We start from the raw sequence: 14,291 nt of genomic DNA, 5'->3' as shown, positions 1-14,291 counted from the left end.
TGGTGACATGGAGCCATACAATGGCAGGATCAGGCAATCCACGGGTTGTTCCTAGACTCACTGCTGGTGGGTCAGTGAGATGTTCTAGGTCTCCCTACATGAGCAGATGAGGTGCACCGTTGCCTTTGCCACATTCTACCCTGACGCCTGGCTTGAATGGGTCAGGCCTCTAGCTATGCCTTCCAGTGTATGGGAAACTCGGGAGAGAGGAACCAGGTTCACATCACCAAAGGAAGCAGCCAGACAATCTGGGTGACCAGTTTTGCCAGTATTACAAAAAGGGGATTGTGACAGGTTAAAACAGACCTAAGAGTCATGATCAGATGTGGTGTGTGGTCCTAGGGTAGATACCAGTTCAGACAGTTTAGCACTAGAGGACATTTTTGGGTTAACTGGGGGAATTAGAGTGTGAGGAATATGAGATAAACATTTACAGGAATGGAAAGATGAAAACCATTGCCTGAAAAAAAAGTAATTTGCAGTGTAATTTCATTTGGACATGTGTATACACATACATGTGTTACATATTGTATGTGTTTTCTATATAGCACACATATATATTATTATATACATATTACATACATAACATCCTTGTCACTTCGTAACCATGAAGGTGACATGGAGCCATATGATGGCAGGATCAGGCGATCCAGGGGTCGTTCCTAGGCTCACTGTTGGTAGATCAGTGAGATGTTCTAGGTCTCCTGATGTGAGCAAATGAAGTGCACCGTTGCCTTTGCCGCATTCCACCATCATGCCTGGCATGAATTATGTATTACAATATATATAACACACACACTCACACACACGTATATATGTCCTTCTGGTTTAGGAGAATAAGAACTAAGGACAAGTTTACTGCAATGGTGATCTCTGGGTAGTGGTGTGAGTTTTGTACCTATTGATTTTGTTTACATTTCTAATTTACTACATGTGTGTGCATGTGTCTGTGTGTAACAACTCCCTAGCTTTTTGCCACCAGTGGGAGAATCGGAATTTAAACTCCTTGAGTATTGGAAACAAAACAAGTACAAGTCTCCATAAATGATGATTTTTGCTATGATTCTGGCCTATGGGAGCCTTTGGAAAAAGCAAAAGACAACATGAAGAGACACAATCTCCAGATGGAAATATACTTTTGGAGTTTTGAAAACCAATTTTTAGTTTGCTAATGAGCCATGGTTAAAATCAAATGCTAGACCCTTGGAGGCTGTTGATTTTTCCAGCCTGGTGTGCAATTTTTTTTTTTTTTTTTGTATGTCTGAAAAAATATTTTGCCTTTGTTTGATTGTTTTTCTTTGTTTTAAAAATAGACTATATTTTTTTAGAGCAGTTTTACATTCACAGCAAAATTGAGCAGAAAGTTCAGAGAGTTCCCATACATCCACCCACACATGCACATCCTCCCCAACTATAAACATCACCCACCAGAGTGGTACATTTGTTATAAACGATGAACCAACACTGACATATCATTATCACCCAAAGTCTACAGTTTACATTAAGGTTCAATCTTGGTGGTGTACATTCTATGGGTTTGGACAAACGTATAATGACATATATCCACCATTACAGCATCGTACAGAGTAATTTCACTGCCCTAAAAGTCATCTGTGCTCTGCCTATTCATCCCTCCCCTCAACCCCTGGCAACTGTCGATCTTTTTACCATCCCTATGGTTTTGCCTTTTTCAGAATGTCATACTGTTGGAGTCATATAGTATATAGCATTTTCAAATTGACTTTTTTCACTTAGTATGCATTTAAGTTTCCTCCATGTCTCTTCATGGCTTGAAGAAATTATAGCTCATTTCTTTTCAGTGCTGAACAACATTCCGTTGTCTGGATATACCCCAGTTTATTTATCCATTCACCTTCTTTTTTTTTTAAAGATGACCGGTAAGGGGATCTTAACCCTTGACTTGGTGTTGTCAGCACCACGCTCAGCCAGTGAGCAAACCGGCCATCCCTATATGGGATCCGAACCCGGGGCCTTGGTATTCTCAACACTGCACTCTCCCGAGTGAGCCACGGGCCAGCCCATATCCATTCACCTTCTGAAGGCCATCTTGATTGCTTCCAGGTTTTGGCATTAGGAATAAAGCTGCTACATACATCCATGTGCAGTTTTTTGTGTGGACATGAGTTTTCAACTCATTTGATGCCAAGGGGTATGATTGCTGGATCATGTTGTAAGAATATGTTTCATCTTGTAAGAAACTGCCAAACTGTCTTCCAATTGGCTGCACCATTTTGCATTCCCACCAGCAATGAATGAGCGTGCCTGTTGCGCCACATCCTTGCCAGCATTTGGTGTTGTCAGTGTTTGGGGTTTTGGCCATTCTAATAGATGGGTAGTGGTATCTCATTGTTGTTTTAACTTTCAATTCCTGAATGACATATGATGTGGAACATCTTTTCATAGGCTTTTTTGACATTTTTATATTTTCCTTGATGAGGTGTCTGTTCAGATCTTCTGTTAATTTTTCAGCTGGGTTGCCCATTTTCTTATTGTTGAATTTTAAGAGTTCTTAACATATCTTGGGTAACAGTCCTTTATTGAATGTCTTTTGCTAATATTTCTCCCCGTCTGCAGTTGTCTTCTCATTCTCTTGAAAGTGTGCATGTTTGTGAGTGGGTTGATTTGAGCTCTAAGATTGACAAGGTAAAAGAGATTTGGAAAGCCTTGCTTGGCACTTGGACTTGGAACATAGCCTTCTGGCTTGCAGTGTCTGAGCTTCGCTACTGCCAAAGAAAAGCCACTGGCTTTTCTGGATTCCTGAATTTACAATTAAGACCTGACTCTGCGACAGAACCTGATACTATCTACTATGGGCTGTTTCAGTCTCAGCATGTGCTGTGCTAACTGTTTAATCTAAGACCATTGCAGATTTAGGACAACCCTTTGAGGGACCTAAACTCATGGAAGAAAACATGAGTGAAAACATCATGGATGCTGGCTGGACCATCTGGGTCACATACTAATGCCCACAGAAAAGGGCTTCTTCTTTGATGGAACCATCTAAAGACAAGCTACTGTTTGGCTCTATACTCATATTTCTGATGCAGATAATAACTTTTGATGCATGTCTAACTTGTGATTCCTGCCAAAAGCTGCAAGTTGGGGGAGGGCACATCGCAGGGACTGTAACCCCTCTGGCCACTGCTGACAGGTTGGACTGTAGTCCCCCTCAGGGGGAAAACTCACTTCTGTTGGCTTGTGTTCACCCTTTCAGATTAGTTGCAGTTTGCAACAGTGGTCTGTAGCCTGACTCTACTTCCCCACCTTTCTCCTTGTACGCACACCTTTTTAAGGCAGTTCTATTACTAAATGCAGCTGTACCTAGAAAGGGGTTGATCTTTTCTAGGCTGCTCATGATCAGGTAAGGGGTTGTATAAAACCATTCTGAAAATTTTTGAAAATTTAGGATTTTATCTTGACTAATTCCTGGACATGATGTGTCTTTTAGTTAAGTTGTATAAAAATGTTTTTCTATGAAATGCTTTTGTCTCTTTTGCATCCAATTTTTCTGGAAAAAAAAGCTTGGATGAGAATTTTAAAATCACTGGGAATTTTAAAGTATCTACAAAAAACTATTAGAACTAATAAGTGAATTCAGGAAAGTTGCAGGATACAGGATCAATATCTGAGAAATCAGTTGTACTTCTTTTTTTTTTTTTTTTTTGACTGGTAAGGGGATCGTAACCCCTGGCTCAGTGTTGTCTGCTCTACGCTCAGCCAGTGAGCGCACTGGCCATCCCTATATAGGATCCAAACCCGCGGCCTCGGCGCTATCAGCGCTGCACTCTCCCGAGTGAGCCATGGGGCTGGCCCTGTACTTCTATACACTAGCAACGACAATCTGAAAATAAAATTAAGAAAATAATTCCATTTACAATAGCATCAAAATGAATAAAATACTTAGGAATAAATTTAACCAATGAAGTACAAGATTTGTATACTGGAAGCTACAAAATATTGCAGAAAGAAACTAAAGAAGACCTAAATAAAAGGACAGATACCCAAAGTTCATCAATTGGAAGACAATATTGTTCAGATGGCAATACTCCCTAATTGATCTAAAACTTCAGCTATCAAAAATTCCCTGTCAGAATTCCAACTGCCTCTTTTGCAGAAATGGACAAGGTGATCCTAAAATCCACATGGAATTGCAAGAGGTTCTGAATAGCCAAAACAATCTTGAAAAAAAACAAAGGCAGAGGAATCACACTTCCTGGTTTCATAACTTACAACAAAACTACAGTAATCAAAACAATGTGGTACTGACATATGGATAGATAAATAGATCAATGAAAAATAATTGAAAGTCCAGAAATGACTCATATATTACTATAATCAGTTTATTTTTAACAAGGGTGCTGCCTTGGACTGAATGTCCCCCCAAAACTTAATCCCAACTGTAACTGTTGAGGGTGGAAAATTCTATTATGGTAACTGAAAGGTGGGGCCTTGAAGAGGTGATTAGATTGTAGGACCATGCTGTGGTGAACAGATTTAAAATGGTGGTCAGGGGCATGCTTTGGAGGGCTTTAAAAGGAGAGTGAATGAAGAGGTTAGTCTCTCTCTACTTCAACAACTTGCAGTGTGAGGGGTCACTGTTGCCACCACCAGATATGTTTCCTGGACTTTGGACTTCCCAGCCTCTGAACTGTAAGCAATAATTTTGTTTTCTTTATAAATCACCCAGCTTCAGGTGTTCATGTTATAAGCAACAGAAACGGACTAATACAGGTGCCAAGACCATTTAGTGGGAAAAGAATAGACTTTTCAACAAATAGTGCCGGGACAACTGGATATCCACAAGCAAAAGAGTGAACTCAGAAACCTACCTCACACCATATACAAAAATTAACTTCAAATGGATCAAAGACCTAAGTGTAATAGCTAAAACAATAAAATTCTTAGGGACTTTGGATTTGGCAACTGATTCTTAGATATGACACCAAAAGCACAATTAACAAAAGGTAAAAAAGATAAATTGGACATCATCAAAATTAAAAACTTGTGTGCATCAAAGGAGACTATTAAGATGGTGAATAGATCACCCACAGATGGGAGAGAATATTTGCAAATCATATGTCTGATAAGAGTCTAGTATGCGGAATGTATAAAGAACTCTTGCAACAAAAAAAAGCAAAAGATGGGTTTGGATTCTCACACCATCCAGCTGCCAAAAAAAAAGCAAAAGATAAACAACCACTTTTTAAATGAGCAAAGGACTTTTCTCCAAAGAAGATATACAAATGGCCATAAGTACATGAAAAAATGCTGAATATCATTAGTCACTTGGGAAATGCAAATCAAAACTGCAATGAGATACTACTTCCTACCCACTAGGATGACTACAAGCAAAAAAAAAAAAAAAAAAGGTAAAATAACAATGTGGAGAAGTTGGAACCCTCATACATTGCTGGTTAGAATGTAAAATGGTGCAGCCACTTTGGAAAGTAGGTTGGCAGTTCTTCAAAAATTTAAACATAAGGATTATCATATGACCCACCAATTCCACTCCTCTTATACCCAAGAGAATTGAAAACAGGTGTTCAAATAAAAACAATGCAAGAATGTTGTAACATTGCATTGTGCAAGAATGTTTTAACAGCATTATTCACAAATGCCAAAAAATGGAAATAACCCAAATGCTCATCCACTGATGAATGAGTAAACAAAATGTGGTATATCCATATAATGAAATATTATTCAGCCATAAAAAGGAATGAGCCCCCAAATAAACCTGCACATTTATAGCCAACTGATTTTCAACAAAGGTTCCAAATATATACAATGAGGAAAGGACAGCCTCTTCAATAAATGGTGCTGGGAAAACAGGATATCCACGTGCAGAAGATTGAAACTAGACGCCTATCTGTCACCATACAGAAAAATTGACTCAAAATGTATCAAAGACCTAAATTTAAGACTGGAAACTATGAAACTACTAGAAGAAAACATAGGGGAAATGCTACACGAAATGGGAATAGGCAGGCATAGGCAACTAAAGCAAAAATATGCAAATGGGACTACCTCCAACTAAAAAGCTTCTGCACAGCATGGGACACTATCAGCAAAGTGAAGAGACAAACTAGCAAATGGGAGAAAGTGTTTGCAAACTACACATCAGACAAGGAGCTAATATCCAGAATATATAAGGGACTTAAATAATTCAACAGCAGAAAAAACCAAACAACCCAATTTAAAAATGGGCAAAGGACCCGAACAGACAATTCTCAAAAGAAGACATACAAATGGCCAACAGGTACATGGAAAAATGCTCAACATCACTAATCATCAGGGAAATGCAAATTAAAACCACAATGAGATATTATCTCACTCCAGGTAGAATGGCTACTATCAACAAGACAAAAAAATAACAAATGCTGGCGAGGATGAGTTGAACTCTCCTACATTGCTGCTGGTGGGAATGTAAATTGGTTCAGCCACTGTGGAAAACAGCACGTAGGTTCCTCAGAGAATTAAAAATAGATCTACCTTATGACTCAGCTATCCCACTACTGTGTATATGCCCAAAGGAAATGAAATCAATGTATCAAAAAAACACCTGTACTCCCATGTTCATCACAGCACTATTTGCAGTAGCTGAGAGATGGAATCAACCTAAGTGTCTGTCCATCAACAGATGAATGAGGGCCGACCCCGTGGCGCACTCGGGAGAGTGCAGCGCTGGGAGCGCAGCATCGCTCCCGCCGCGGGTCCAGATCCTATATAGGAATGGCCGGTGCACTCACTGGCTGAGTGCCAGTCACGAAAAAGACAAAAACAAAAAACAAACAAAAAAACCCCAGATGAATGAACAAAAAACTGGTATATATACACAATAGAATCCACTCAGCTATATATATTTTAAAAAATGATATCCTATTATTAGCAGCAACTGGAAACCATCATGTTAAGTGAAGTAAGTCAGGCACAAAAAGATAAACACCGCATGATATATCACTCATATGTGGAATCTAAAAAAAAAAAAAAGTGGTTCTTGGAAGCAGTGTAGAATAATTGTTACGAGAGGTGGGGGGAGGGGGAGAGGGAGGAGGAAAAGTGGCGGACCAATGGGTACAAAACTATGTTATCTCCCCTAAGTGAATCACTGTGCAATAATGCATGTACTGAAACAACACACTGTACCCCACAAATATGTACAAGTAAATGTTAACATATTTTGAAGTATAAAAAAGGAATGAGTGGGGGAAAGTGGAGGGAGGGATGAGGTACTGGTCTATGCTAGCACATGGGTGAACCTTGAAAACATGCTGAATTAAAGAAGGCCACATATTGTAGGTTTCCATTTATATGAGATGCCCAGAATAGGCAAATCTGTAGACACAGAAAATAAATTAGTGGTTGCTGGGGATGAGAAAAAGGGGGAATGGAGAGTGACTGCTCACAGGTACAGGGCTTGTTTAGGAGGTAATGGGATGATATGGGGAACTAGAGACTGGTGATGGTTACACAACATTCTGAATGTCCCCGAAGCCACTGAGATGTACATTTTTAAATGGCTAAAATGGTGAATTATATGTTATATGGATTTTACCTCCATAAAAAATAGTTTGGAAAAAAAAGTAAAGTTACAACTACTGAATGAGACACACTGATCTTGTAACAAAAAAGGAAAAACACAAACTCAGCACCTGGGGAGGTGCCAGAGTTGGGGGTGTGACACTAATGATCCTTGTCTTTCAGAACGACTCCTGGAAGCTTTCCTCTCCTCCCAAAGAGAAAAAGAGCAATGTCCGGTGTTACCTTTCCAAGCTGCTAGACCACTTTGAATCCAAACTGACTGTGAGCCTGCACCTGACACCTATACCTCCAATTGATCACACCTAGTCATTCTGACTGAGGAGCCAGCAGGAGGTGGCCCCAGATCCTGTACAGTCCATCAGAACACCTGTAGATGTTGTCCACACTCCTGAGGCAGATAGACTGCTGTCATAGACAAGCAAAACCATTTGGAACTGACTGCCTCGGGCATTCCCTCTGTAAGCAAGAACCAAACTGAACTATTTGGACCGGTCTGGCAATCCTAGGGTGGGCAGGCCCAGGGTGGAAGACAACTTCGGGGTCCCTGACCCTGTAGTGTCTGACTAATGCACGTCCTGGCTTGGGGTTCCCTAACAATTGTAAACTCTGTTTCCAGGGCTTCCGTGTGTGTCCTCTGGGATCGCACTTCATGTATGTGTTGTGCCCTGACTTTATGACACCGTCTCGGCCCTGGAAGGCATTCAGGTCAGCTTCCATTTACTGGCCAGAATCGTGCTGTGTCTTGAGTTAATGCCTTGGACCAGATAAAAAAATTCATACAAAAATGAGGATGAAGCCACCTGGCTTTCTGAGCTAGAACTCTGTGACTAATGGGATTTGCTTTAACTGGCTAAATCCAGGACCCCTGGAGGGCATAACTGAGGCCAATACTGCAGGGTAGTATCACCCTGTTGTGTGGGGTCCTTCTGATTATAATCTTGCTGTAAGGATGCCTTAGCGGAGGGCCAGTGGTGTGGACTGCAGAAAAGGCTTAACATAGCAGGCCTAGGACAGTTATCTTTAGAAAATCCTGCCTGAAAGATTGGTCCTTGGCTGGCATCTGGGAGCTTGGCACCCAGAGTGTACCCATCATTCCCTAACTGTGCCTAGATTGTGCAAACAACGTGGCTTAAGTGAAAACTTGGTTCCCTTCTTGGAGTCTAGAATTTGGGTATATGCTAGGCAGAGGGATGCCTACGTGACCAGCCTCCAATAAAAACCTTGAATGCAAAGATTCTAGTGGGCTTCCCTGGGCAGAAACATCACACACATGCATGTGTTGCTACATTTTTGTTGCTGGGGGAAGAATGTGCTCTGCAGCCCCTCGTGGAGGGAGAGAGCATAAGGAAGCCCGCGTGTGATTCCTCCAGACCTCACCTGTGCCTGCTCCCTTATGATCCAGCTGCGTATCCCTAGTACACTGCTGTAATAAATCTTAGGTGTGAGGACAACTGTATGCTAAGGGCCAAGAATCCTTTGAGAAAATCTTCACACATGGGAGTGGTCTTGGGGTCTCCCAACACAATACCTCTGATGTTTAGACTCCATTCAAGTTTTGTTATCCCAGTAATGTTTTTTGTAGCAAAAAGACGTAGATCAGATTCATGCACAATGGCTTGGACTTCTCATGTCTCCGTAGTCTCCTTCAATCTGGAACAGTTCCTCTGACTCTTTTTTACTTTCATGACATTAACAGTTTTGAAGATTATAGGCCAGTTTTACTTTGTAGAATGTCCCTCTGTCAGGTTTTGTCTGATGTTTCCCTATAATTAGATTCAGATTTTGCATCTTTGGTGAGAATATCATAGAAATGATCTTTTTTGTCCTCGTTGTATCCCATCCTGTGGTGCACAATTTCAGTTTGTCCCATTATTGATGACATTCACCTTGATCACTTGATTTAAAGTGGTGTCTGACAACCTTCCCTGTTAAGTTACTCTTTTCTCTTTGTAATTATTATTTTGTAAGTTCTTTATTTATTTATTTATTTTTTAAAGATGACCGGTAAGGGGATCTTAACCCTTGTTTTGGTGTTGTCAGCACCACGCTCACCCAGTGAGCAAACCGGCCATCCCTATATGGGATCTGAACCCGCGGCCTCGGCGCTCCCAGCGCCACACTCTCCCGAGTGAGCCATGGGCTCGGCCCTGTAAGTTCTTTAAAACTATGTAAATATCCCATTCCTCATCAACTTTTCTATTTATTATTCATTTATCTATTTATATCTGTATAGACTTGTGGTTTCCTACTTTATTCAGTAGGTTATATTACTCTCTGTATTAGTTTGCTTGGGCTGCCATAACAAAACACCATAGACTGGATGGCTTAAACAACAGAAATTTATTTTCTCACAGTTCTGGAGGCTGGAGGTTTAAGATCAAGGTGTCAGCAGCTTTGGTTTCTCTTGAGGCCTCTCTCCTTGGCTTACAGATGGCTGCCTTCCTTTCGTGTCCTCACATGGCTTTTCCTTTGTGGGCACACATCCTTTCTCTTTCTTTTTATAAGAATACTAGTCACATTGGAGTAGGGCCCCACACTTACGACCTCATGTAAACTTAATTACCTCTTTAAAGGCCCTGTCTCTAAATACAGTTACATTGGGGGTTAGGGTTTCAACATGTAAATATTGGGGAGAACACAATTCAGTTCACAACATTTGTTTTGTTTCTCAGATTATCTCAGATGTGGCCATTATGAGTCTCTTTAAGCTAGTTCCTGTGTCCTTTTAACATGTTCCCCTCACATTTTGAGTATGTCCTTACTCTTCTGGCCCGACATATGTGCCAGGCTCATCTCATACTTCTAGTGGAGGTATGTAGAAACCAAGATCTGGGTGCCTGGTGTGCTCATCACTATTAGGGTGTTGCTGCTCCCAGGCCCTCTCAGTGGACAGAACTAGGGAGTGCATGTGTGTATAATGCATATGGATGCATAGATATACACATAGGTACACATTTATATCTATATCTATCTGTCTCTATATATTGAAAACCATGAGTTCACACTGCCCTGTGTTAGACAGAGAGATGTGCTGCTCAGACCCCCCTTCAAGAAAAAACGTGGTTGGGTGGCTAGATGACAACCTCTCCCATTAGCTCCTTCAGGATCTGCTTTGGCTTTTGAGCCAAGCTGTGCTCTACCTGCTGTGGCTTCCAGCCAATGAGTGAGCAAGGTGATGACAGCTCAGATCCTGCTTTTCCTAGGCAGCTGAGCCATTCTCCCCAATGCAGGACTCCTGTAACAGGCAACCTTTGCTCCAGAGCTCCCCATGGGGCTGCCAGAGATGTTGTCAAGTTTGCATCATGGTCTGATGGCTCCCCTTCCCCAATTCTTTTCTTTTTACAGGTATTACTCCCCCCAAAACCTTTTGCCCTTCTAAATCCATCCCAGAGAAGCCAAGCAGCACAGTTTGTACTAGGAGTGGTCTGAGAAGGCAGGTGGAAGATGGTGTTTGGGGACCAGATGTCTCAGTGCTTGGCTGGCAATGAAGACACTATGCCAGGAGATAGGTGGAGCACAGCCCCTGGCACAAGATGGTAGTCCACTTGTTAAAACTATCACCAGTGGGGACTTGGGAGAATGTGCTGGTGGAGGAGATGTATCGGCCAATGGATGATTCAGGCTTTTGAGATGTATGGTGGGAAAAATAAATATAAGGAAAATGGAATTAGATGATTATTACTAAGTTGCATTGACATCAATATAATGGAATCCCGAAGGCAATTAAACAATTGAAAGCAAAGTATGAGAGTCAGAGGGTCTCTCTGGCAGCTTACAAACTAGCAGGAGGAAAAAAAATAAATAAACCATATGATTTGCTAGCTGGAGTGTATGAATTTTGAAGACACTTGAGCGCTCCTTCAAGACAGGTCTGTTATGCCAAAGCTGGAAAACTAGTTGGGAAAGCCCGGGACCTTGACACATGGGATCATGGGACATCTGGGTGAGTACCCATGTACATTTTGACTTCCCAGACTCCTGTGAACCTTTTGAGCCTGCGGCATTCCCATCCCTCTCCCCTCCCTTTTGGGAGACAGCACTGACCCCAGTGTGGGAAGACAACACAGAGGCATCCCCCATAAGGAAACAGCTGTCCCCTCAGGAGCTGCCTCCACCTCCTCTTCTGGCCACCAGACCTATAACCAGCATTAAGCTGCAGGAGGTCTGTAAAGTCCATTTGTTCCCTTATTTGTGATGATAACTTTGATCACTTGGTTAAAATGGTATTTGCCAGGCTTCTTCACTGTAAAGTTAATGTGTTTCCCTTTGTACATAGTAAGTCACTGGTGGGGAGATACTTTGAGAGTGGGTGAACTAGTATCCGGTTTCCATCAAACTTTCACCAAATGGTTTTAGCCTGCTTAGAAAGGACTGCTTGAAAGGTTGGCCTTTGGTTAGATCTGGAACCTTGGATTTGGGGAATGATAAGGAATTATTAAGGGTGGTTTACTACGGCAAGATTGTGCAAACAATATAGTTTACGCTACTTTCCTTCTGGAAGTCTGGAATCTTGATACATCCTATGTTCAACATAAACTGCACAGTTTGAACAGTCTAGTCACAGTAAACTACCCAACCTTGCAAGCAGGCCCTTCTAAAGACAGAAGCCTTAGGCCTTCTATGTTGACTCTTTTCTTCACAGTTCCCCATTCAGTTCCATGTGAACCACACTCAAAAATCTCTTTTAGTTACTGTTATGAAATATGTAGAATCTTTTTTATCTTTCTGTCTTTTTGAGCAGCCCAACTCTCTCTCAGCTGAAAGGTTATGACCTTGAAGCCTTCTGAATCAATAGCTTCAGTGTGATGCCAACATCTGTAACGTGTTTGTAACTAGGTTGCCTTCCATTGTCTCATGGAGGAGTCGTATGGGAGCTTTTGAGAAGGGGTCTGAATGGCAGAAGCACAGAGTGTTAACTTTTCCAACTCGGCTAGGTGACAAGTGTGTAGAGTCTAGTTATTTTAGACTGCAGGCGTAGGCAGAGAAGAATCCCTTAGCAGAGCTCTAGTTCCTACTGTCCTTGCTTACAAACTGGCCGATTCTTGACTGAGCTCACCTCTTTCTAGGACATTGCAAAGAGTGGAAAGGAGCAGTGTGATGGTTAATTGCATGTGTCAAGTTGACTAAGGGATGCACAGATAGCTGGTAAAACATTATTTCTAGGTGTTTCGGGAGAATGTTTCTGGAAGAGATTAGCATTCAAATTGGTAGACTGAGTAAAGAAGATCACCCTCACCAGTGTGGGTGGGCATCACCCAATCTGTTTAGGGCTCATGTAGAACAAAGGGGTAGAGGAAGGGCAGTTCACTCTCTTTGTTTCAGCTGGGACATCCATCTTTTCCTGCCCTCAGACATTGATGCTCCTGGTTCTCGGGCCCTTGGACTCTGACCAGGACTTATACCATTGCCTGCCCTCCCTGCCTTCTGCTGCTCCACCCCACAGTTCTCAGGCCTTCAGACTCACACTGAATTACATCAGCAGCTTTCCTGGTTCTCCAGCTGACAGATGGCAGATCATGGGACTTCTTGGCCTCCATAATTGAATGAGCCAATTCCTGCAATAGATAGATATTTCAAGTGTATATAATATCCTATTGGTCTGTTTCTCTGGAGCTCCCTGACTAATATAAGCAGTGTGCATACCAACATTCTGAGTTTTTCCAACCAGTTCCCTAGAGCTGCAAGCTCAAGTGACCAAAGGCCTGCCAACCTAATTTCTACAAAATGTTTTTTCTTGACATAAAAGCCACCAGCTCTCATTCTGCAATAGCTAGTCTTTGCCACCAGCTGCATGATCACTAAGACAATGCCACATGCTTGAGTGTTCTATTTTTTACATCAGCACCTCACTTCTGGTATTAATAAAGTGGCAGCCTAGGCTGCTGTAACAGATACTCTAAAATACAGTACTTCAAGCATTTATTATTTTACAGTTTGGTGGGTATTCTGGGGCAGGTAGACGGCATTTGATGGAGTTTGGATGTGTGTCCCCTCCAAAACTCATGTGGAAATTTGATCTCCAATGTGGCAGTGATGGAAACTGATTGAGTCATGGGGGCGGATCCCTCATGAATGGATTAATGCTCTCCCTGTGGGGGTTGGGGGAGTAATGAGTGAGTTCTCACTCTATTAGTTTCCGCGAGAGCTCGTTGTTTAAAAAGACCCTGGCACCTTCTCTTCCTCTCTCTTGCTTCCTCTCCCTGTGTGATCTGCTTGTGCCCGCTGGCTGCCTGCCACTTTCCACCATGAGTAGAAGTAGCCTGAGGCCCGTGCCGGATGCAGCTGTCCCAGAATTGTAAGCCAAATAGACCTCTTTTCCTTATAAATTACCCAGTCTCAGGTATTTCTGTTATAGCAACCCAAAATGGACTAATACAGCATTGATCCTTGATCCGTCAGTTCTACCATCTTCAACATATGTCTTCCAACCAGGCATGCCACCGTCATGGGGTCCATCCCACCCAGGGTCATGAGGCATGAAGCCAGGGGTGACCCCCTCCACCTGCAACTAGGCATGCTGCCACCATGGGGCCTCCCTGGGTTCCTGAGGCAGGAGCTGAGGGCCACCACCCCCACCTGCAACCAGGCAAGGAGCACGCCAAAAATACCACTTCCACGCAAGTGGCCCACCACAGCCACCACAGTAGCCATCGCAATAGCCACAGCTGCCACAAAAGCAGCCAGATGCCATAGCAGTAAACACAGCCACCATGCAGGTGGCCTGCCAGCCA

This window comes from Cynocephalus volans, chromosome 10, assembly GCF_027409185.1.
Source record: "Cynocephalus volans isolate mCynVol1 chromosome 10, mCynVol1.pri, whole genome shotgun sequence".
Taxonomy (NCBI): Eukaryota; Metazoa; Chordata; class Mammalia; order Dermoptera; family Cynocephalidae; genus Cynocephalus; species Cynocephalus volans.
The sequence above is the reverse complement of the archived record's forward strand: the minus strand, read 5'-3'. Positions refer to the sequence as shown.